At 38.0% G+C, this 25,549-nt stretch overlaps 1 protein-coding gene and 1 long non-coding RNA gene across 8 annotated transcripts in view; one reads left to right on the forward strand and one right to left on the reverse strand.

Annotated features, from left to right (window-relative positions):
- DENND1A (DENN domain containing 1A) overlaps window positions 1-25,549 on the reverse strand; it is a 496,671-nt gene that overhangs the window by 387,631 nt on the left and 83,491 nt on the right. The window lies entirely within an intron of this gene.
- Window positions 5,782-24,922, forward strand: LOC116872564. Its single transcript, XR_004383673.1, has 3 exons — window positions 5,782-5,794; window positions 18,636-18,639; window positions 24,589-24,922. It is a non-coding gene; the product is annotated as an uncharacterized LOC116872564 (long non-coding RNA).

A 25,549-nucleotide genomic window follows, 5' to 3' on the forward strand; every position in this document is an offset into this window, starting at 1 on the left:
GCACTGCTACCTCCAGTATTTCACCTGATGGTAAAAAACCCATATGCTGCCACAGTAGCTTAACTCACACAGCAAGTTTAGTTATACACCTTCTGGAAGCCTCTGGCACCTGCAGGATTATACGAACAGTAAACCATAAGGTGATCCCTGTGCCTGAGAGGAGAAGGCTGAAGACTCTTAAGGCTAACGAAGCTGCTTAGAAACCATCCGGGCAAGATCATTCCAGACTATGACCCAAGAAGGTGGTGTGGACTGGGTTTCAATATGGACTCTTCTAGGAATTAGCTGTGTGACCTAGCGAAGGTTATTTAAACTTCCTCTGCTTAGTTTCCTCATCTGTAAAGTGGGCATTAAGAGAGCATCTATTTTATAGGGTATTAAATGAAATAATGCACTTAAAGAAGCCGAATTAGTGCCTGGCATGTGGTACGCGATCAGCCTATTTTAGACATTATATTATTTTTAATATTATTTTTCATAAGAGTGTGGCAAGTGAAGAGAGTGAGGACTGAAGTCATTCCCATTTTCTTTTTTAAAGATTTTATTTATTTGAGAGAGAGTGAGAGAGTGAGTGAGGGAATACAAGAGGAGGAGCTGCAGTGGGAGAGGGAGAAGCAGGCTTCCCCACTGAGCAGGGAGCCCAATGCGGGGTTCCATCCCAGGATCCTGGGATCATGACCTGAGCCAAAGGCAGCCACCTAACCAACTGAGCCACCCAGGAGCCCCAGCACTGAAGTCATTCCTAAATTAGAATCTCAATTCCACTACTCATCAGCCGTGTGAACCTGGACAAATCAGTTTTTCTGAGCCCCACTGCCCTGATCTGTAAATGGGGCATAATAATGTCTGCCTCACAGAATTTTCAGGGTTAATAATGGAAGTGAAGCACTTTGAAAGGTAGCTGGCACCTAGCAAATGCTTAATACTCTTTTTCCTGCCAAAGCCACCATGAAGGAGGAGGCATATGAAGACCGCAACCGCTTCCGCAGTAACCAGCGCTTCCGGTCCTCTCCGTTAGCCTCTGCTTATGTATAATTGGAGTCCTCACCACAGCTCTATGTCTGAGCTGGACTTAAAAAATCCTGGCCTTTCCTTGCCAGCCCTGCTGTCCTGTTATCCCGGTTCGGACAGAGAGGAGCCCTAACTCATGCCAGGCTCCTTGCCAGTCCTTGTCCTCCGTTGCCCTCCTCTGGCCCTCTCCAGGAAGGTTCAGTCTTGAGAAGCAGTAATAGGACGTTGTCATACTCTTCTGACATTTCCCTTCCAAAGGGGGGTTGGGGGGAGTCCAGTGAGTCGTTCACGGAATTTACATGCACACTACTAGTAGCATGTTAGGCATGAAGAGGGCATCAAGACACATGCTCTGTGGTCTCTCCTTCATAAGAGGCACACAAATGCTCTCCTGAAGTTGCTCAGGTACAACAGAAATTAGGATAGTTTTGAAAGGAAGGGTGAACCGGTAAATTAAGGACTCCTATACCTCATCAAATGAGGTAAGAAAGGCAGGAGCCTCTGCCAAGGAATTGTATCTGTTCCTCCATCCCTTACCAACATAGTCCAGGCATTATCTAGGTAGCCAACATTTTGATTCAAGCTTGAATTCTCTCATCTTTCTTGCATGAAGCCTAGATCAGATCCCATTGAGAGATCAACCCGGCCTCTCCTTCCCCTCACAGCCTGCAAAACTGAAAGCATTTTCAAAGGAAATGGGACACCAGACCCTTTACCCTTACCACCCTGAAAGGTGCCAGAAAAGGGTTGCAAAGTGCTGAAGTGTTATGGTTCCCTAACTTCTGTTGTTTTCTTCCCCTCATCAGTTTGGCAAAGGTTAAAAGTATGGGAAACATACGGAGACTGAAGCATCTGGGGAAACAAGCAACTCTCATACACTTGGTAACTGAGAATGTGGTTGGATGGAAAGCAATTGAGTGTAATTTTTTAGCAACACAAACAAAATCCATTTTAATGTCCATGCCTTGGGGCACCTGGGTGGCTCAGTGGGTTAAAGCTTCTGCCTTCGGCTTGGGTCATAATCCCAGGGTCCTGGGATCAAGTCCCACATCGGGCTCGTGTTCAGCAGGGAGCCTGCTCTCTGCCTGCCTCTCTGCCTACTTGTGATCTGTCAAATAAATAAATAAATAAATAAATCTTTTTAAATAAATAAATAAACGAATGAATAAATGTCCATGCCTTTTAAGTCACTAATTTTATTTCTAGGAATGCATTTATGGAACTCATCGAAGCACTGTTTCTACAAAAAAGTTCATGAGAGTTTTATTCAAAGTACTGAAAATATGAAACCACCTAAATATCGGTCAGTAGGGCAATGGGTAAATAAAGTGTGGTAACCCATGCCATAGAGCTACGCAGGGGGATGTGGAGCAACTGGAACTCTCAAGGACCGCTACAGGGGAAGAAACTGGCACAAGTACTTTAGAAATTTGACAGTATTTAGTGAAACTCAGCGTACACCCAACTCATGACCCAGCAATTCTACTTAGATATATAACCAAGAGAAACAGGTGGGTAGGTTTACCAAAAGACATGTACAAAAATATTCATTGCAGCTTTGTAGCTAAGAGTAAAACAAAAGTGTCGATCAATGGAAGGATGAACAAACTGAGGTATATCTACCATGGAAGACTGTACAGCAATTAGAAAGGATGAACTAGGGGCATCTAGGTGGCTCAGTCGATTAAGTGTCCGACTGGTGATACTGGCTCAGGTCATGATCTCAGAGTCATGAGATCGAGCCCTGTGTGAGGCTCCATGCTCAGCTGGGCGTCTGCTTGAGAGTCTCTCCCAGTCCCCCTCCCCCCATTCACGCACTCGCTCTCTAAAATAAATAAATCTTTGGGACACCTGGGTGGCTCAGTGGGTTAAGCCTCTGCCTTCGGCTTGGGTCATGGTCTCAGGGTCCTGGAATCGAGCCCCGTATCGGACTCTCTGCTCAGCGGGGAACCTGCTTCCCCCTCTCTCTCTCTGCCTGCCTCTCTGCCTACTTGTTTTTTGTTTTTTTTTTTTTAAGTTTTTTTTAATTTATTTGACAGAGATCACAAGAAGGCAGAGAGGCCTGTTTGTGATCTCTCTGTCAGGTAAATAAATAAAATCTTTAAAAATAAAATAAATTTGAAAAAAATAAATCTTTAAGAATGAACTACATGCAACAACCTGGATGAATCTCACACATATTTTTAAACCAAAGGAACTATATGATCCCACTTCTATGAAGTTCAAAAACAAGACTAACACATAATGATAATAAAACAGTAGGTACCTTTAGAGGCAAGAGAAGGGAGGAGGCTATGAGGAAACACAACAGAGCCTTCTGGAGTGCCACATAGGATGTTTTACTCCAGCTTTATTTAAGGTATAATTTAAGGTGTACAACTTGATGTTTTGATATATATATAGGTTAAATAGTCAGGACAACCCAGCTACATAATACACCCATCACCTCACACAGTTACTTACCTTTTTCATGTGTGGCAGGAACACTTATTTAAGATGTACTCCCTTAGCACATTTCAAGTATACAATTCAGCATTGTTAACTATAATCACATTACTATAATATACATGATCTTGATCTGGGTAAGGGCTACAGAACTATATACATTCATGAAGCTACACACTTTGTGGATTTACCTCCTTCTAAATCTCAATACATTTTTAAAAGTAGTAAAGTGATTTGGAACTATAAATGACATGAAAAGGTGTCCTATTTAATAATTTTTAACAGGACCCCTGAAACACTTTTATATTGACTGCCACACAGATATAAAAAAATATTAACTTTTTATAGCTTCATTTGGTAAATTTTATATATATTCACCCATCTCAAGTGTATACTCCAACGATTATTAGTAAATTTGCCAACTTGTGCAACCATCACCATAAATCAGTTTTAGAACACGTTCATCATCCCAATGAAATTCCTCGTGCCCCTTTACTGTTAAGCTATTTTCTTACCCCAGTGCCAAGCAACCATTAATCTACTCTATCCCTCTAAATGTGCTTCTCCTGGACATTCAATAAATGTGATCATACAATATATGGTGTCTTGTGCCTTGCTTCTTTCACTTGGCATAACATTTTTGAAGTATGCCCATAGCATATACCAGTAGTTTCTTTTTATAGCTGAATAGTTTTCCATTAAATGAATATACCACATTTTGTCTATTAATTCACCAACTGATGGGCAGAAATAAACTTCTGCAACATTTCTATTTACAAATAAATACAGCTTAAAGCACCACCTTCCACCCTCATCTCATCCTTCTCCTCCTTCCAAAGAATCATGGGTCTTGAGGTTAGTGAGCCTTCCCCTCCATGCTTTTATACTGTTAATACATATGAATGCACACATGACAAAACAGCTTCGTAATTTTAACATTTATGTATCTGTATACTGCTTTTTCAACTTGTTTTTACTCATAATTATATTTTTGAGATTTATCCAATTTGTTTTAAGTAGATGGGATTTCATTTTAATTGTTATACATTTCTTTGATTATAAGTAACTCCTAATTTATCCATTTCCTCTGGTCATTTAGGTTTTCAGTATTTCTCTATTACAAAAAAAAAAGAATGTTGCTATGAACATTCTTGATTCTGTCTCCTTGTGCACACGTGAGAATTTCTCTACATCATCTACTTAAAAGTGAAACTGTTGGTTCCCAGGCTATGAGCACCCTTCTCTTTACTAGGTGTTGCCAAAAGAGTTGAGTTTTTGTGATCCTACATTTTTACCAATACTTGGCATTTATTCAACTTTTAAAATATTCTACCACTCTCACAGAAGTAGTAATATCTCATGGCTTGGATTTGTATTTCCTTGATTTTTAATAATGTAATCTTTTTATATGATTATTAACCATTTGGGTCTCTTCTTTCGTGACCTAATATTTTGTCTGTCTTCCTGTTTTCTTCTTTCATGTTCCTTACGTATCTGTATCCCAAGCTTGCAAAAATCGCCCTTCAATCTGAAAATTTTATTTTGTTTACAGTTTCTTTTGCCATACCCAGATTGTAAATTTTAGTGTGGTTAAATCTAGTCCTTTCCATCAGGGTTTGTGCTTTCTCACAGCTTACTGAAGAAATTCTTTTCTGTCCAGATCTCTAAAACAATCCTCACATTTTCTTCAAATATTATGAACTTTTGCTTTTTTAATATTGGTCACTAATCCACCTGAAATTTATTTTTATGAATGCTATCAGGAGACAACTGTTTTCAACCAGGTAGTCAACTGTCTCTCAAAATAGCAGAACTGCCTGACACAGCCATTTACTCCTAACTCCTAACGGCGACTGGCAAAGTCCTCCTCATCTGAAAAAGATGTTTAAGATAAGAATTTGATATTTCTTAATATCCCTTAAACATAATAAGTCATAGCTAATAACATTTGGTAGGACAGAATAAACCAGAATATACTGGTTCAGTTTTTCTTAGACGCAAGGAAAAAGACCCATTCAGCTTTATCCAACAAAAGTATAAGGATCCAAACAGATACTAAATTACCTAGCAAGTAAAAATACTGGGCAACAGCAAAGTGGTCAGGCATTCCTGCGAGCTTTCCTTTACAGTCACAAAATGCCAAATTTTAAGAGTTTCATGGGGACACAAATCCAAACTTTTATCTAGCCCTCAAAATTCACACTCTCACACCTTCCCTCTCCTCTCCAAAGCTTAACTTTAGAAAAGGGTCACTCAAGTAATGTATCTTAATAGTTACAATGTTAAGAGAAATGCCTTACCTTGGTACTACTGTAATCATCACTAAATTTCATTCATAGTTATATTCTTGAATAAACTAACAAAAAATTATTTCACTGGATATAAATCCTCATATAACTACTACTACTTTGTAATTACTTGGAAGGTTTTTACATAATATTACACTTACCATAATAATTTACATAATATAGCTAGTATCAAGCAGTTAAATATGAATTCCTTGTTCTCTTGAAAAAGGGAAAGAACACCATTTTAAGTTAATGATATGTTTCTGAATAGGACACTCCAAGGCATTCTTAAGAAGGTGTGTAATATGGAGATTGATAATTTACCAAATAAATTCACTGTGATCACTTCCTTTATAAAAATTCACAGGAACTATTAATGACAGCAAATGTTAATTTAATATTTTTTACCCCTTCCTTCTTCTGCCATCTATTAGAACTTACTGAGAATACAATTTCTTAACAGTATTTCTTTGGAAATGAATGCTATAATGCAACTGCTGTATAATTATCTCTTAGGCTGCAAATTTTCAGCATTCTACGTACTTTATAGTATATTTTACATACACTTAAAAACATAAACTCAATGGTCAAGGAAACAAAAAAGGTACTCTTTGGTTTAAATATTCATTAAGCATAATAAATTCAATTAGACACAGTATGAGGTTTTCCTCAAAGCCATACAATAATAATACAAGTTTGTATTGTTCAAATATTCTCATTGTTATACAGGTTGTCACATTTCACTTTTAATAGGAACTGACTCAAAGAGACCCTGGAACAAAAGTATCCTAACCAAGTAGCAGTTCCCAAAGTGTCATGCTAAAAAAACATTACTCTCCAATTCACACAATTCAAACAATCAAATGAGAGAACAACCACTTCTTTATTAATAGAACAATGCACATTAGTTTCCTGTGCCCAAGTGATGTTGCCTAAAAAATATTTAAACATGAAAAACTAAAGATGCAATAACTGGAATAATATTAATACAATATTTTTTTAAACTGCTAAGATCTCATTCGCTGAATGATATTTTCATGAGCTTAGCAATGATTCCAACTTCAGCTGAAACAAAATGAATTAAAATTCCTTACAGGAAATCCTACTGCTGACAATCGTCTTCATTAAAAACATAAAACTAAAAATGACTCAACCTATAAAGACTAAATCCCACTAGAAAATAAGAGATGTGGCTAGGTAGGAAATTAGATCTTACTGAAATTAAGATGATGGAGATAAAATGGTACCCTCGTTACAAAGATATCACAAACGGCTGTATTCTTTAAAATTATTCGTTCAAGATATAATTTGCTCTCCTGCAGTGTCAGATGCTAATGCAACCAATTTTATACAATCTAAGCACTGTCTACAGATGCACCTTCTGTTTTTAAATCAGCAGGAACCACTGACCAGCATAAGCAATATTCCTAATAATCAGCAAATGTGTAAAGTCTGACACCCCCCATACACATTTGACCACAGAACTGCTTCAATAAATTCAAACGACTATAAACAACTGTACATACTGAACCAATCTAATTCAAAAAGCATCAAAAAGTCAATTATTGCAAATAGCCGTTGTGTCGCAGATCAGGAATCGCTTCTAATCCCTAAAATCGGAGAACTGTTTTCATTTATTGAAAGCATGTTTTCTAAGAGAATTCCTAAAGATACACATTATTATGACTATCTGATTTTCTGTACTGATTCTATTATTCCCCTTCATTACATAACATCTAACAATATGAAGAGGCAAAAACATATCTATAATTTCGTCTTTCAAGACAATCTAGCAATATGTACGAAAACAAAACAAAACTAGTGGAGTGATTCAAAAGAACAGGAAAACTTCAACAATATATTCAGAGGGTAAGGAGAAAGGAAATAATTATTGAGAACTTGTTTGCCGATGGGCCCCAAACTGATATTTTCTTTTTTAGTCTTCACAGCCATCCTACGAAAGAGGCACAATATTCTTTACAGAAGAAGAGAACAAATTTCAGATGTTAACTGATTTCCCCAAGGTGACAAAGCTACTAAGGGACAAAGCCAAGATTTAGCTGAAAGTCTGTACTACTCCAAAGTCTAAACTATCATCTACACCAAGTTCTACACTACACACTACATACACAAACACACACACACACACACACACACACGAGGAGGTCGATGAAATGGGCTTCATGGACTGGCCTGAGAAAAATGCTATGAATGAAGTTGTGCCTAAGGAGGTTTATAATTCCAAATAAGTATTTTATAAGCTTATTTAAATGAACCCCTCCTAAGCTGGGAACATTTGATACATCAAAAAACCATGACAAATACCTGTAACAAAAATCTGTAACAAATATCAGAAAACAATTTAGAGGAATATAAATAATGACCTGTCTCTCTGATACGAATTCATTTAGTCTCTGAATAGAGCCAAACATCATATTGCTTTGAGTTCCAAAAAGACTGTACAGTTTTCAAAGCGCTTTCACATGCTTTAGCATTCATAAAATCCTCAAAAGAATCCAGTGGAAAAGTTATACAGTGAATACATAAAGAGAAAAATAAAGAGAGGAACTCTAAACACAAAGAAGAGTACTCCTCAGTCCTTAGCTACCACTATCCCCACACCTTCTCAAGGCAAAAACATGGCCACTGGGACGGAAAGTGCAGCCGTCCACTGTCTCTCACTTGTGATCTCTCTCCAGGCTCAAGCAAGGTCACTTCAGTCAGAACTCCATGGGCTACAGCAAGAGAATACGTCCCTGCTTCTAGAAATACCCAATCTCTACATAAACAACTCCAGGTGTTACTATCTTTTTAGAAATGACAACTAGAGCTTAGATTATTAATGAGGTCACAAAGTAAGTGGCAGACACAAGATTCAGATCCCATCTCTGGCCTTCAAGATTAGAAACTATCACCTTCCCTAGAATGGCTTTGAAAGAGAACTCATCTTTATGCCAAATTACAGCAGGAAATGCAAATTTACAGAGATTTCACTGTAGGACATTATAAATGATAAACAACAGCATGTTGGTCCACATGTTGGGAGGTTTGAGGAGAAGAGACCCTTTTATCTGATGACATACACTTAAAAATGCTAATCACCATGTGCAAGGTAAAACAGTCACATAAATTAATCGAATTTTTAATATATTAGAATTTTTACATCCAAAGGAGTATCACCCTCACAAAATAAGAACCTTACAGAGGCAATACACTTATTTCAATGTTAAATTATTTTGAGAATCCCCTTTGGAAAATTCCTTCAGACACTTTGGAATGTTCATTTAGATTTCTCATATTTTCCTAGTTGGTAATATAATGAATACAGTCTTCTGGGATATGATTAGGCATCACATACTGAAGGCGTTAAGAAGGGCACCTAGGTGGCTCAATGGGTTAAGCCCCTGCCTTCAGCTCAGGTCATGATCTCAGGATCCTGGGATCGAGCCCCGCATCAGGCTCTCTGCTCAGCAGGGATCCTGCTTCCCCCTCTCTCTCTGCCTGCCTCTCTGCCTACTTGTGATCTCTCTGTCAAATAAATAAAATTAAAAAATAAAATAAAACAAAGGCGTTAAGAACGTGCCAACCTTTCGACCAGGTAATTCAACTTCTAGATATATATTAAAAGGAAATGCTAATAAATGTACGTGACCATCGTTATCATATTGCTTGTAACAGCAACACTAGACAACATGACTTATAAGGGATTGACTAAAGTAGGATATATTTATGTGATTAGCTGTAATATATCCATTAAAAATCATATTATAGAACAGAAGTTCTCAAAGTGTGGTCCCTGGGCCAACAGAATTATCACTTAGTATACATATGTACATACATACACACACACACACACACACACACACACGCGTGTGCGCGCGTAGCTATCCTTCACTGTGCAAACTCTAACCATCCAAACAGAGTCAAATAATGTTTAAATGAATCTCTCACACATCCAAGTTCTTGCCATATGTCATCCAAAATTCAGGAACCAATTGTTATAGACTCAGATAAAGTAGAAGCCCTTAGCACTCAAACTCAAGAAATAGATTCAGGAAACAAGAGATAGTGAATATAAATTGGGGAGTGTGTGTATGTGTAATCAAATATCAGAATGTTACCAATGATTATACCTAAGAATTAGGAGTAGAAGCTATTTTCGTTTTTTCTTGTCTTTGCATTTCTGAGTTTTGTAAATAATCTTCAGTGTAGGTACTCTAAGTTGAAACTTAGATTATTTTAAGAAACAAATACATATCAATCATGCAAACTAAATAAGACTTTATTTAGAGATACCTACATATATGGTGAAATGATCATAAAAAGCAAGAAAATGAAAAAAAATGGGGGAAGGGCCATCTAGGGATGGGAGTAAGGCCCAGGAGGAGGGCAGATTCAGGGGAGGAGCACACAGAGGGCTTCAAGACCTTAGCAATGCTCTGTTTAAACTAATATGGTAGACTGTCTTCGAAGACGTCACCTCGGGCACATGCCACTTCTCTCACCAAGCCATGGATTCTGTTTCCCCCTCCTTCCATCAGACTGACTTAGTGACTTTCTCTGAACAACAAAACAAGCCGCAGAAATTACACTGAGCCGCATCTGGACCCAGGTCTTTAGAGGCTTGTCAGCTCTGCTTTCATCCTTTTGGGATCCGGCTGCCACATATCTCAGGCTGAACTCCTGAATGAAGAGGGGCCACAGAGACAGAGAGAGACCCAGGCAGGACCCAGCTGTTCCAGCCACCCAGGTGAAATGGGAAACACATGAGAGAAGCCATCTTGGACATTTCAGATCCAAGCTGAATGAGTGGCTCCAGCCAACAACTCGGAGCAGAACTGCCAAGGTGAGCCCAGCCAATTCACAGAAGCACGAAAAATAATAAATCAGTACTGTGTCCAGTTTCGAGGTGATTTTTATAGGCAGTGATAAAGAACTGAAAATAAATTTGTATTGCTATTTTCAATCTCTTATATATGATAAATCATCTTTTGTAGGATGAAAACTTTAATTTTATTTGTATCTCAAGTGAATAATAACATTTTATACTCAAAATATACAGAGTTTATTCTCTTGTAGGATTTCAAAAAACGGCTGGTGCAGCAGCACACACGATCACTGATGATCCAACATCAGTTTCCTTGTCATAAATGAGACAAAAAAGAAAAGTACAGACCAATCTTATCTTTTTGGCCAGCATTTTTGTATTTGGGTTATAACAACTTAGCAAAATGAAGAAGCATGACACTGAAAAACGTATTTTAGAACAGTTTAAGTAGCACAAGCATCATCTACAAAGATGTGAATACCGACTAGCTAAACCATCTGGAACTAGCAACTTTTTATGAATAGTGGTTTGACAACTTTATCAAATTCCTCCAAGAACATCATTCCAGGCTAAGTGTCCGACCTCTTCTTCATCTACTTTAGTAATTTATTTTCCCTAAAAAACATTCATTTCATCTCAAATTCATCAGAAAAATACACATGCAGTGTTCTTTCATGTGTAAACAGACAATAGACTGAAAAGTATACATAATAAAATAACAAGAATTTACCTGAGGGTTGGGAAATTTTTATATTGCATTTTAAATATTTTATTTCCCAAATTTTCCAAAATAAGTGTCGCACTTCTAAAATGAAAAGAATATAAATAAACAAGGTACCATTGTTTAGCTCCTTCTCTAAGAATGAAACAGCGTCTAGCTCACCAGTCTGCAATGGCCGACAGAAATCAGTCATGAGAAAACCTGAAAAACTAAACTCTGTGACTTGACCGCAGTCTTTCCTTACGGTGGGTTGGAGGAAACAATTTGCATTATTTGAGCATTTGCCACGAATACCCACAAAACAAATTAACCGTGAGTAAGGAGACACTCCATGCTTGCATGAGATTTTGTAAGATCCCCAGAATAATTTTGTTCCATCAAGTCTGTAACAGTTCCAATCAGACCACTTAAAAGGACTGCTCTCATGCCTTTTAAAATTCATTGTTGTCTCCAGCTTTGCAGGGAATGGGATCCAGTTCTCAGCCCAACAATCTGCAGAGGACAAGCACACAAAATACCATCCCAGTGGACACAATAATGCAGCAGCGACCACAAGCTCCAGCCCTCCTCTTGCTTCCATTATCATAATTTATGCATCCTTGGAGACTGGAGTATAAAACAATGATTAATGCTGAGGAAGTCAACAGCATCAAAGGTTTGGAAGTGACCACTGGCCTTAAAGAAGAAAATCATTGTTTAGTTACACAAATGCTTATCAAACCTGTATTTTTTAAAAATTCACTGAAAAATGAAATCATTTACCAAGCTACCACAGTCACACCTATCATGGTCTTAATCCTTAAATGCTCTGGTTTCCTTTTGTCTGGGTCTTTCTATGACCATATATATATATATATGCAAACTATATATATATATATATATAGTATATATATATACTATATATATATCTGTATAACCTTGATTTTATCAAACTAATAATACTAGCCTATAAAGTCACCAGGGCAGTAAAATTTAATAAGGGCAGTACTTGGAGCTATTAGAGAACACCATTATAACACAAAGTTAACATCATCACTATACAGTTTATGTAAGACAGATGTCACCCTAATAAATACTAACAATATTAGAGAGATCTTTTCAATACCCTGGAAAAGGCCATGGTATATAACGTACGGAAGTGAAGGTTACTTTCAAAAAATATACAAGTTAGAAACAGTTATAGGCTCTATATACAAGGGAAAACTAGAGATCTCACAAGTTTTGGTGATGACATTGATGCCTAAAGAAGATTCTCGGCCCTTGAGTAATGTAACAAGTCAGCGAGGGTATATGGAATTACATTTAAGAATTGGATATATCCGGGGGCACCTGGGTGGCTGTCGTTAAATGTCTGCCTTCGGCTCAGGTCGTGATCCCAGGGTTCTGGGATTGAGCCCCCGTATTGGGCTCCCTGCTCCATGGGAAGCCTGCTTCTCCCTCTCCCCCTGCTTGTGTTCCCTCTCTCACTGTGTCTCTGTCAAATAAGTAAATAAAATCTTTTAAAAACAAACAAACAAAAAAGAATTGGATACATCCGCATTTAGCTGCCCTAACTTAAACAACATGTTGCTTAGAAGCTATATACGTACTACACTGTGTTATAGCTACAATCATGGCTTTCAAATTTCTTTTTTCCATTAATTACCCACATTAAGAAATAGGTTATATCTCCATTGGTACATACATGACACCCACAGAACAAAAGTTTCAGGAAACAATACTTGTTCTTACTAGATGTTATTTTCTCTAATAATTGTTATTCTATTCCATTTTTTTAAATTCACTTTAAGACCCACAGAATTAATTTCATTGCCCACAAGTGGGTCACAACCTATCACTTGAAAACTGGTAGGCCTTTCTTAATCTTTAGAATGAAGGGGAAAAAAGAATAGTATCACAGAACCACTATGTGCCACATAACATACAGTAAGCTACCATTTGGGTCCTCATTTTTACACCAACCCTACTGGGCAGGTAATGTTCACTCATTTCAATAAAAGTACCATCCTTGCAACAAATGTTGACTGAGCACTTACAATGTGTTAGGGACCAGGGCTAAAACTCTGGGGATAACTGAGCAGTGGACAAAACCCATATAGTCTATGCCCTCAAAAAACTAGATTCTATAGAAAGAAGATCTTTTTTAAAAATTTTTATTTATTGATTTGACAGACAGAGATCACAAGCAGGCAGAGAGGCAGGCAGAGAGAGAGGAGCAAGCAGGCTCCCCGCTGAGCAGAGAGTCCGATGTGGGGCTATCCCAGGACCCTGGGATCATGACCTGAGCTGAAGACAGAGGCTTTAACCCACTGAGACACCCAGGCGCCCCTCTATGGAAAGAAGATCTTAAATGGGAGGTAAGCGCTACAGAGAAAAAGCGGGCGTGCTATGACAGCACATAAAAGAGAGATTCAACTTAGACTGAGAGGTTTTTAGGTTTCCAAAAGAAGTATCACATGAGCATAGACTTCAAGGATGCAAAGGAATTAGACAAAAGTGGGAAAAGTGATATGGGTGGAGGGCAGGAAGAGCATGGACTAGAAGCACGCTTGAAACAGGAAAGAATTTGGGTCAAAAGAAGAAATCAAAGAAGCCCAGCGTAACAACCACTGAACACAAGGGAAACGAAGCCAGAAGACTCTGGTGCCAACCCATGTCGGTTCTCACAGGCACATGAAGGACTCTGGACTTTATTCAGGTGTAAAAGGAAGCCACTGTAAAGTTCTGAATGAGAAGGAGTGGGAGGGAGGGAAGAGGATCAGATATGTTTTTCCAAAGATTACTCTAGCTGTTCCATGGAGAATGGACTGTAATTAGGCAAAGCCGAATAGAAGTTCAGGTAGGCAGCCCCAGCAATTGTCTGAGTGAGAAATGGTACAGGCTTTGATGGCAATGGAAGTGAAGCTAGAAGACTTGAGGCAAGAGACAGAACTGGACATGAAAGATGAATGAGTGAGAGGAGAGACAAAGACAGAAAGAATGACTCCCAGGTTTCCGATACAAACAACTCTAAGATGGGAAAGCTGTAGAAGGAGCCAAGTTTGAGGGCAAAAGCCTAAGTTCAGTCTACAATATCCATAAGAAGAAACTCGAGGGTGCCTGGGTGGCTCAGTGGGTTAAAGCCTCTGCCTTTGGTTTGGGTCATGATTCCAGGGTCTTGGGATCGAGCCCCACATCAGGCTCTCTGCTCCGCAGGGAGCCTGCTTCCTCCTCTCTCTCTGCCTACTTGTGAGCTCTGTCAAATAAATAAATAAAATCTTTAAAAAAAAAAAAAAAAAGAAAGAAAGAAATTCGAGAGGAGCCTTCAAGAAGACAGTGTGATACCACACACCTAACTAAATATCAGAGACAGACTGGAATCCTGTCAGGCCTATTTGACATCAAAGTTCTTTCACGACACTGAAATGCAGATGAGAATTATGACGGTGAGAACGAGGAATACGATACAGCATCAACTAACAGTTACTGAGCTTCTACAATGTGCTGGGTGCTCAAAACCACCACCCTACTGAAGAAGCTGTACTTGGAGAGGGAAAGTACCTTGCAGAAGCTGACAAAGGAGAACATCAGGATTCAAACTCAGATCTAGACACCCTCCAAAAGTTATGCCATTGACCTCTAAACCACATTGCCACTCAAATCCAGAGTGGGGATACCAATACGCTTAACTCTCAACCACCTGCCAACAAGAGATTTCAAGCTCTCTGAAGGCAGAGGAGTTGCTCAACTCATCTCTGTAAATTCTACCATAATGCATCATTATAGTTTGCTGCACAGAATGTGAAGAAGGCGTCTTCTCGATTTGCTATTGTCAAGGTTTAGATTTGGAAGATCACTTAGAGACTGCATATCACTTAACTTTTTTAAATAATGTATATAATTTAAATTCAAAACACACAGGTAACTTCAGGACACCTCTGTGGCTCAGTGGGTTAAGCCTCTGCCTTTGGCTCAGGTCATGATCTCAGGGTCCTGGAATGGAGCCTGCATCAGGCTCCCTGCTCAGTGGGGAGCCTGCTTGTTCCTCTCCTGCTGCCCCCAACCCTAGTTCATGCTCTCTAGTGTTTTACTCTCAAATAAATAAAATCTTTAAAAAAAAATAATAAATCATGTAAGTAACTTCAAGACTGAGAGGGCCACAAAGAGAAAAAAAAAAAAAGATGTCAGAAATATTCTTCCATGTGTGTTATTATATATGTATAAGCCAACCGTTTCCTGACACCAGCATACTTCCCAATCTACCACTACGAACTGTTGTTTTAAGAGAGAAGGTTTAGCCATCTACTCCCAAAATAAGATTAAATTAGAAAATAAAAGTCATCTTCTTACCAAAAGATTATCCTTTTAGAGAAAAAGGTTAACTTCACTGTGTGCTACCAAACAATGGTGAAATAATGAAACTTCAGTTCAAGAACACTAATATTACTAACCCATCTTTTATAAATCTTATTTAAAACTAGAATGAATAACTTAGTTCAAAATTAGTATCAAGATGTACACTGTAAGAAAGTCTTCTAAGAAAAAAACCTTGGCTCTGTTTACCCAATAAATACTGAACATCTTTTTAAGTATGCAAGAAGCAAGTTATCATTCTTCACTGAATCTAAGAAACCACTGAGAATAAGATGCACTAAGGCTATTACTATCCACCCCCTCCCCGCCCAAAAAAAAAGGGAGGGAAAATTAAATTAGAGTACAATGGTTTTTTTTATGTAAAATTAACTTACTCGTTTGGAACAGACTTTTTTAATCCGACACCACTGTGCATACATAAAACATAAAATATATGCACAATAAATTAGTCAAAGTATTCCTGTAATTTTTTCACAAAGGAAAGCAACTCTTCTGAATCGCTTTTCAGCTCAGAGTCCTCAATCCAGGTTTTGCACACAGTATCACCCATTGAGCTATGAGGAGCGCTTAATATTGCGGCTTTTCCAAAACAAAATTAAACCTTTCGTTACTGCCTCCGAGACTTTTCCCAAGCTGCTGACACCCAGTCTGTAATAGATGCTGATCTTGCAAAAAGAGGTCAACAGAAAGTTTTCAGATTAAAATCATGCCTCAAATTACTTTCTCAAATGATCCTGAAATGTCCGTAGCTGCAGGTGTCCCATCGTACCACCGGGACTCACAGCCAAGTTCTTCCATGCCTAGGCAATGACATCAGAACAGCTGCGTGGCTTGCAGTGATTACAAGATCTCATCTATTGCAGATACATCATGACATCAGACATTAAACTATGGGAGAAAATGTGTCCTAGAATCAATAAGGTAAACTAGCTCAAATCCTACAAGATTAGAAACACTTATCACATGAAAGTATCATCTGGAAAGGAAGATGTGGTTGGCTGTAATTTTGTACCCAATTTTTCACTGCTCCTTCCTGAAGAGAATTCTAAACCCCTGCCTGTTGCCACACAGCTTGCAGTGGCCTTCTCCATGGAAGTAGTGGCCAAAGAAATGTGAATGCAGGTGACTCTGCATCAGCTCTAAGGTTCAAACAACAACTAGATTCTCTTAGCTGGGAGATCTACCATAAAGTGCTTTAAAAACTCCTCTCTCAAACTCAATATGATCCCAAGCAGTATTGAAACAGATAACAAACTATAAAGTACAACTCTAAAGTAATTTAAATGCAACTTAAAGCTGGAAAATAATTTCTGTAATTCTAACAAACCCATGATTAATCACACAGTATGGATGGAAAATTATATACAAAGATTCAACAAGAAATCAAAGCTTGTGATGTATGACAAATACTTGGAAGATGATTTTTACATTGAAAAATAGCTAAATACAACTTAACTGATTGTGTGGGAGGATTCACACCCAATTATTCATGCACACAAAATTAATTATAGGTTTTTCTAGAGTCTACATTCCATATATATACACCCACAGAACACTCATCCTCTTTGGACTCGTTCCTCTATCACTGAGATTTCTTGTGTACCTACCATATAATATCAAGGTACTTGTTATCCTAAAGTCCAAAGCCTGAAAGAGAAGGTCTCCCGGAATGGAATTATTTAGTGCCTTAAGGTAAAGATTTTTTGACCTTGGACAACTTCATTAACCTATTTAGGCATCAGTTTCCTCGTAAGGAAAATGGGAATAATACCATCTGCCTCGAAGAGCAAATGTTAGAATTAGGATACATTACAACCAACTTAAACCACTGCCTGAATAAAGGGCTCCCTTATAAAAAGCTAGCTGGATTTCCACTCCAGTTAAAGTGAATTAGGATTTAGATCAATGTTCCTATTCAGAAAAAAATAGAACAGATGAATAAAATATAAAAAAGAGCAACTGTTCAAAGGCATCAAAGAATTACCAAAAAAGTATCAAATTACATTGAGCCAAGATCCAGGAGAAGAAATCTTCAAAAAAAATTATTATAGCATTTGAGGCCACATTTCTCCTAAAGACATGTGCTGATTCCAGGAGAAGCAAGTAAGAGGCTAAAAGCTGATCAGAGTTTTCAAATTACCAACAGGTTAAGAGGACAAAACTGGAATTCAGGGCCTATAAAAGGGAGGAGGCCCCAGGAAGCACCTCGGGCTTTGGGTTGGGACCCCAGATAATTAGAACTTCTCGTGAGAAAAGTGAAAAGGAAATAGATGAATCCTCACAGAGACTGAAGCACATCTTCAAATCATCTAAATCCTTGACTGGGAAAGAAGGAAGGATGGGGTAAAGGGATGGGAGAATGCTAGTGCTCCTAGCCTGAATCCCAACAATAAATGTAAATCCTTACTCTAGGCCTTAAAATAGGTCTACAGTTTTGAATATATAATAATGGGCACTCAAAACAAAACAAAACAAAACAAAATAACCAAGAAAACAGAAATAAAAGTAAAGTGACTGAAAACTACAGGGTCACAGAGGCAAGATAAACAGACCCAGAAGAGATTCAAATAATGGTGTTAAAACACACAGACACTAAAATAACACTGTTTAAACATGGGGCGGACTAGGATTACAAGCAATAGTTAGGTAAATAATGGTGAGAATTACCCAAAATTAATGGCAAAAATCAAATCCTAGATTCGAGCAGTACCCCAGACTTTAAGTAGGACAAATGCAAAGCAAAACAACATACCACAACTGTTGAAAACAAAAGATGAAGAGGAAAACCTTCAAAGCAGCCAGGAAAAAAAAGAAAATTACCACTGAAGGAACAATGAGACATATGACTGATTTTCCAGTACAAACAATAGAAGCCAGAAGACAAAGAGATAACAGCTTTAAGATTTGGTGGGGGGGAAATGACTGCAGATAACTAGATTTTTATACCCAATGAAAATATCAAAGATGAAGAGGATATCCTGGGGAGAAGTCTCGTGGACAGCCGCACAGTTTTTGAAACTCCAGATCTTCATGTAAGGGATAAGGGCCTCCAGTAAACGGAACCTACTGGGAGTGGAACCAAAACTGAACTGCGAAAATAGAGAGGAAGCAATGCAAAGAGAAGGTTCAGATGAAAGTGAGAGAAGAGAGAAAGTGAGAGCCAGGGAAATTACACAGCAAACCATCATATACTTTTAACCACCACATGAAATAACAGTAGAAAGAGTCCAGTGAAGTTATAAAACCACCTAACTGCTTCTCCTCCTAACATTAGAGGAGAATTAATTTCACATAAAAATGAGCAACAGAAACGTGTTAAGAGAAAATCCCATAGGTTCAGCTCAGGTCATGGTATCCGGGCTATGAGATCAAGCTCTGCTGTGGATGTGGAGTCTGCTTAAGATTCTCTCTCCCTCTAGGGTGCCCAGGTGGTTAAGTATCTGACTCTTGGTTTTGGCTCAAGTCATCATCTCAAGGTCATGAGATTGAGCCCCGTGGCAGGCTCTGTGGTCAGCGCTGTCTGCTTGAGATTCTTTCCCCTTCCCCGTCCCACTCCCCCCAACCTTCCCCCTCACTCACATGCACTTTCGCTCAAAAAAATAAGTATCTTTTTTAAAAAAGATTCTCTCTCTCCCTCTGCCTCCTCCCCCCCCACTCTCTCTCCCTCTCTAAATAAGGATCATTTCAAAAAAAGATAAGAAAATCCCATAGAAAGTTACAATAAGATAAGTCAGAGTACGAATCAGACTAATATCCCTACAGCCAGAAAGAGAGGACCACATAATAACCAAAACTATAATTTCTATTTCAAAATAGCTAAAATACATTAAGAAAATTGTATAGACATGAAAGAACATAAGACAGAATTATAAAAATGTACAAATGAGGTAAAGAAGTCAGGGAAGAATCAGAATTAAAAGGAAAAAAGTATATGAAAACTAATTAGAGAAAACACAAAAACCAAACACAACAGATAATGCCTGAAGAGAAACAGAAGGTAAGGGGGAAGAGGGGAGTCATTTCCAAAAGTGAGGAAACAGATAAAAAGAATTCTAAATAAAGTAGCAAATACTAAAGAGAAGCAAAGAAAATCAAACAGATGCATAAGAAGAGACAAAAAGAAGAAAACAAATGCAAGGAAATAATAAAATAATTCAAGAAAACTTTCAAAATTAAAAAAAAAAAAAAAAGACTTGAAATCACATATTGAAAAAGCACACCTAGCACCGGAGAATACAGACCCAGAACATCCAACCGTCACATCGTCTAGTAAAATCACCTGGCTTTGGGTCAAAATGGAATAGTAACAGAGACAGGATTTACTTCCCACCTGAACAACAACAAAAAAACACAACCATGAAACAAAGTTTTCAAGACACTGGACATCAGGAAATGAACAACAGTGGTCCCTGAGAAGGAGAAACAAATGAAGTATGCCTACAACTGCACCAGCTTATTGCCAAGTCCCCAGGCCAGAGCACAAGAGGGTGAAGCCTGGAGGATCCCAACAGACTCCTTGAATTGAAGAGACACAGGTAAGGGGGTAAAGGGAACTCAAAGTGACTTGAGTTAGCAGGGAAGAACACCAGAAAGGAAACAGCTGCCCAGACACCTCTGGTAAACCTTCAGAGCCTCCCCTGAATAATCAGGACAGTGCTGATCTGCACGTGCATGTAAGGAAACTACCCAAGGATAAGGACAGAATCATCCAAGAGAATTGGAGGGAACAGTGCCCACACTCATATATGGCCAAGAATAGTGACTGTTTCTTCCAGCTAGCCTGGAAAAACACTCATGATTCACTGGGCACCAGATAGAGTACAAAGAAGGGTCTGGCCTTAGTAGTAGGGAATAATTAGTCCCAGATTAATGCTGCTTTGGCCCTAACAAATCTTAAAAGCACAACCCAAAAGGATCAAATTGTTTCCAAGTAAATTAACTGTGTCCCAGAACAAAGCTCACTAATATTTATAGGAATACAAAAATATCCAGCACCCAACAAGGTAAGTTCACTATTTCTGGCATCCAATTAAAGATTACCAGGCATGCAAAGCAGCAGCAAAACACAAATTAATTCATTATCCTGAAAACTGGCAAATAAAGGGAAAGAAACAACCATTTCCCCTGCCTTTACCCAAGACCAGTAACACATTTACCAAATAGTAAACAAGGGAGAGTGTCTCCTTGTACAAGCAGTCCTACTAATAGATTTAGACAGTGAGTGACAACAGCTGTTAACATAAAAACAGAGGTAACTAGACATTACTAGACATTAGATGCCTCCACATGAAAAAACATACCACCTATGTCCTGACAAAGAGATCAAACATGATTCCAGTCAAGTCTTTGGACCCAAAAACCAATCTGCAGAAAATACAAAAGAAAGAGGAACACGATAAAATGCACACTGAGTACACAATCAGCAAAATATGGACTACGGGAACTTCTACAAGTCACATGCCTGGTGTTCTTCAACAGATAAAGTTCAATGAAAAGAAAGCGACAGAAGGTAAGCTTCTAGTTTAAAAGAAATCTAGGGGCGAGGCGCCTGGGTGGCTCAGTGGGTTAAAGCCTCTGCCTTCTGCTCAGGTCATGATCCCAGGGTCCTGGGATCGAGCCCTGCATCAGGCTCTCTGCTCAGCGGGGAACCTGCTTCCTCCTCTCTCTCTCTCTGCCTGCTTCTCTGCCTACTTGTGATCTCTGTCTGTCAAATAAATAAATAAAATCTTAAAAAAAAAAAAAATCTAGGGGCACCTGGGTGGCTATTGGTTAAGGGTCCCACTCTTGGTTTTGGCTCAGGTCATGATCTCAGGGCAGTGGGATCAATCTTGGCTTTGGGCTCTGCGCTCAGCAGAGTCTGCTTGACATTCTCCCCCTCTGCCCCTCTTCCTGCTCACACACTTTCTCTAAAAATAAAATAAAATCTTTAAAATAAATAAAGTGACACATTAAAATTTTTTAAATGGGCAAGACCAAGCGATGGTGGCTAGGAGGCACGTCTGAGTGATAAAATGATAAAGAAAAATAGAAAGTGATCACTATAAACTTAGGATGGTGATTAAGAGAAGAAAGGAGTTGAGATCAGGGGAGGCCATATGAAATATTCTTCAGCCCTAAGAAGGAATGCGGTAATACATGCTATAACATGGATAAACCTCAACAACATTATGATATGTGAAAGTAAACAAACCCCATGAGAGGTCACATATTGTATGATACAATGTGTATGAAATGTCCAGAATAGGCAAATCCATAAAGACAGAAAGTAGATTAATGGCTGCCAAGGGATGGGGAGAAAGAGAAAGGGTAGAGACTGCTAATAGGCATAGGGTTTCTTTTTAAAGGATAAAAATGTTCTCAAATTAGGTAGTGGTGATGATTGTACAACCCTGTGAATATTCTACAAAACCACGGACTAGTATACTTTAAAATGGTGAATTTTATGGTATATAAATTATATCTCAAGTTTTTAAAATATCAGTTGAGGTAAACTTTAAGACAAAAATAATTACTAAATGTAAAAAGTCATTTCATAATAAAAGGTTCAATTTACCAGGAAGAAATCATTCCAAATTAGTTTGCAACCACAATAAAGCCACAAAAAATATTTTAAAAAGGTGACAGAACTATGAGGATAAAGGAAAAAAAAAACCATAATCATAGAATGAGATTTTAATATATATTTCTTCTGCAAGTGAAAGAACAAGAAGACAAAAAATTGCTAAGGGCATAGATGAATGGAAAAATATCAACCTGACATAGAACACTATAGCCATAACCACACGATATACTTGATTTAAAATACACATGGAATATTTACAAAAATTGACCAAATTCTGGGTCAAAAACCAAGACCCAACAAATTTCAAAGAATTAAAAATCATATACAGCAAGGAGTCAGCAACTTTTTTTTTTTTTTTTTTGGCACTGCCACCCTATACCTCACTGCGTTAAAAAAAAAAAAATCAATTCCAGGTGAATTGCAATTCCAGGTGAATTTACTGTATGTGAAAGGTAAAATGTTTAAAAAAACCTCTAAAATATAGGAGAAAATCTTTTAAATCCCTGGAATAGGGAGTTTTAAAACAGAACACAAAAAGGACTAAGCATAAAGAAAATTAATAAATTGAACTACATGAAAAGTAAAAATTTCTGTTCAGCAGAAGACTCCATCAAAGTGGAAAAGATAAACCAGAGAACAGAATATAGATATAACTACCAAAGGGCTTTAAATACACAAAGAACAAAAAAGAAAAAAGATAACCAAATAATAAATATACTAAAAGATGTTCAATTTCATTAGTAATCAGGAAAATGCAAACTAAAACCCAAATGAAATACACCATACAAACACCGGGAAAGGCAAAAACTGGAGAGACGTTTTACATTAAGTGTTGGTGAAGACACAGCAACAGAATTGCTCACACGTCGAAGGAAGGCAAAAGGATCGACCACATTGGAAAACTGCTTGGCATTTTATGTTAACGTTAAACACACACTGGGACCTAGCATTTCACTCCTAATTATATTAACAGAACAGAAATGTGAGTATGTAAGCACCAGACAGAGTCTCAATATTGACATACGGCCACATTACTCGAAATAGCTGAAACAAGGGGGAAACATTAATGTCTACCGACAAAAGAATGAATGGATGATGACATAGTTAGGGAATGGAACACTGTACAGCAATGAATGAAACCAGCAAATCACAGGACCACACAGCAAAGATAATCTCATAAATTTAGTGTTTAGCAAAAAAAAACCAAAATACCCTCATACTTATTTATATGATTCCACTTACATGTGTTCAAAGCTGGGCAAAAATGGTCAATACTGTTAGAAGATAATGGTTCTCTTTAGGGAGAAAGGAAGGGGTGATCACTGGAAAGACACGTAAGATACCGTAAGATATATAAGACATAAGATATCTACTAATAAGATACTACTAATATTCCATTTCTTGACCTGGGTGGGAATTACATGGATGTTTTAACTTTGTGATAGTTCATCAAGTTGCTAATGTATGTAGGGGGAAAACTTAGAATGTAACATAGTTTGCCAGCCAATTTTCTTCTCTGAAATCCTTGGGCAGGAGGGAGGCGGTGATATTTCCCCTAATGATCAAATGAGGACCCTATTAATTCTGAATCACTAGGGCATACTCAGAGGTTAAAAGGCTTAATGTATGATTTCAGAAATGGGATAGCAAAAAGTCATCATCAGTTTCACCAGCAGTGACGGCTTCCTGAACTTGCATCCATGTTTTATTTAACTGTCAGGGTGGGGTAGGGAGTGGTGGGTGGACAGCCCATGTATTTTTTTTGTACCTAAGCTTTCAAGTGAGCAAATTGAGAGAAATTTACTTTTCAACTTTAAAAAAAAAAAAAAAATTATCTGTATTGATGATTCACATCAATGGGTCTTCAAACCACAGTTTGAAGCAGAATACAGCTGTGTGTTTCTTATTATCTCTGTTAAAAGAATGAGTGCTTGATTTTTATATCCTGGACACAAATTAAGGCATTTGAAACTCCTTTGCCAAAAGAAAACCTGATGAAAGGAACCTACCTCCTCCAAATTTTAGCAAGTACCCAAAGAATTTATTCAACATCCTAACACAATAATAAAAGCAAGTCATCATTTCTTGAGTTTTACCAAGTGCTGGGCACTTGCTAAGCACCTAAGATAGTCATTTTATTATAACAACAACAACGCCAGAAAGATTATTTTCCCCATTTTACAGGTGAGAAAACTGAGGCTTAGAGAACTGAATAACTAACATCATTTACCCAGTTAATCAGTTCTTTAGTTTGGTATAAACAGTGTTTTCTAGTTATATTTCTATTTTGTGTCAATTTTTTTATCTTGAAATTTTAAGCCTAAGTACAATGTAGAGCAGGGAACGTGCACATGCACTTACACTAACAAAGGTTTGAAAGACGAAAAAGCATACTCACGTCAGCAAGTCCCCTGCGTATCACTGCACCCGAACAGAGCTGAGGTTTGCCCCAAGAAACAAAACGGACCTCTCAATGGTAGACGAGCAGGCCAAAGCACTGCATATAGTAAGTCTACAAAGCATTAACTGGATTAATTAGCAAGGGATTTGAGAAGCAGCTTGGAGCTAGGAAACCAAAACACTAAATTGTTTAAATACTTTGGCAAAAGATCAAGGTTTCTAGGCAGCACTGGGTCTCCTTCCATCCTTTTCATTCCATGTTTTAACACATTTAACCTGTCTGAGGTACTTTTTCATGAGATATGAATGACATTGTCAAAATACCAAAAAGAAAAGTGAATTAAAAAAATTCTGCAAGCTGTTACCAATTCTGCCAACATGTGAGAGCCCAGGCAACATTAATTACAAATCAATCGCTTAGGACATAAACAGCTCTTATCACTGGTAAACTCTCCCTCTAAAATAACTTGCTTTAGAGAAAAAAAAGAAAAAAACAAAGCAAATGTCTCCTCTATTATACTTGGTGAACTAATCAGGACAAAGAAACAAAATAAAACAGGAGAAAATGCACCAAAGAGCAAATGTGAAAAAGGAATCCTAGCTAGATGAACGTCTGGAATGCTACAAGAGCAGCACTATCATTTAGAAATAACGAAGAGGAAGTGGTCAAGGCAGGGACACTTACTGAATGGGTTTCTGGTTTCCAGGAAGTAAGAATTTTTACAACGCAACTGATTTTCACAAACACATATGGCAGCAAAATGATAAAAGAAAGCTTTCAACTATACAGTCATGGAGGGGGAAAAGAAATCTGTTGTCCCTCTAGTTTTATGAGAGCCAAGCACACATATCACCACTCCCCCACCTGCACCACACACAAATATCCACTCACAATAATAAACTCAAAAATCCTGTGGTCCTTCCAGAAATCTGGTTAACCT

This window comes from Lontra canadensis, unplaced genomic scaffold (genome assembly GCF_010015895.1).
Source record: "Lontra canadensis isolate GAN:19392208 unplaced genomic scaffold, GSC_riverotter_1.0 scaffold30, whole genome shotgun sequence".
Classification (NCBI taxonomy): Eukaryota; Metazoa; Chordata; class Mammalia; order Carnivora; family Mustelidae; genus Lontra; species Lontra canadensis.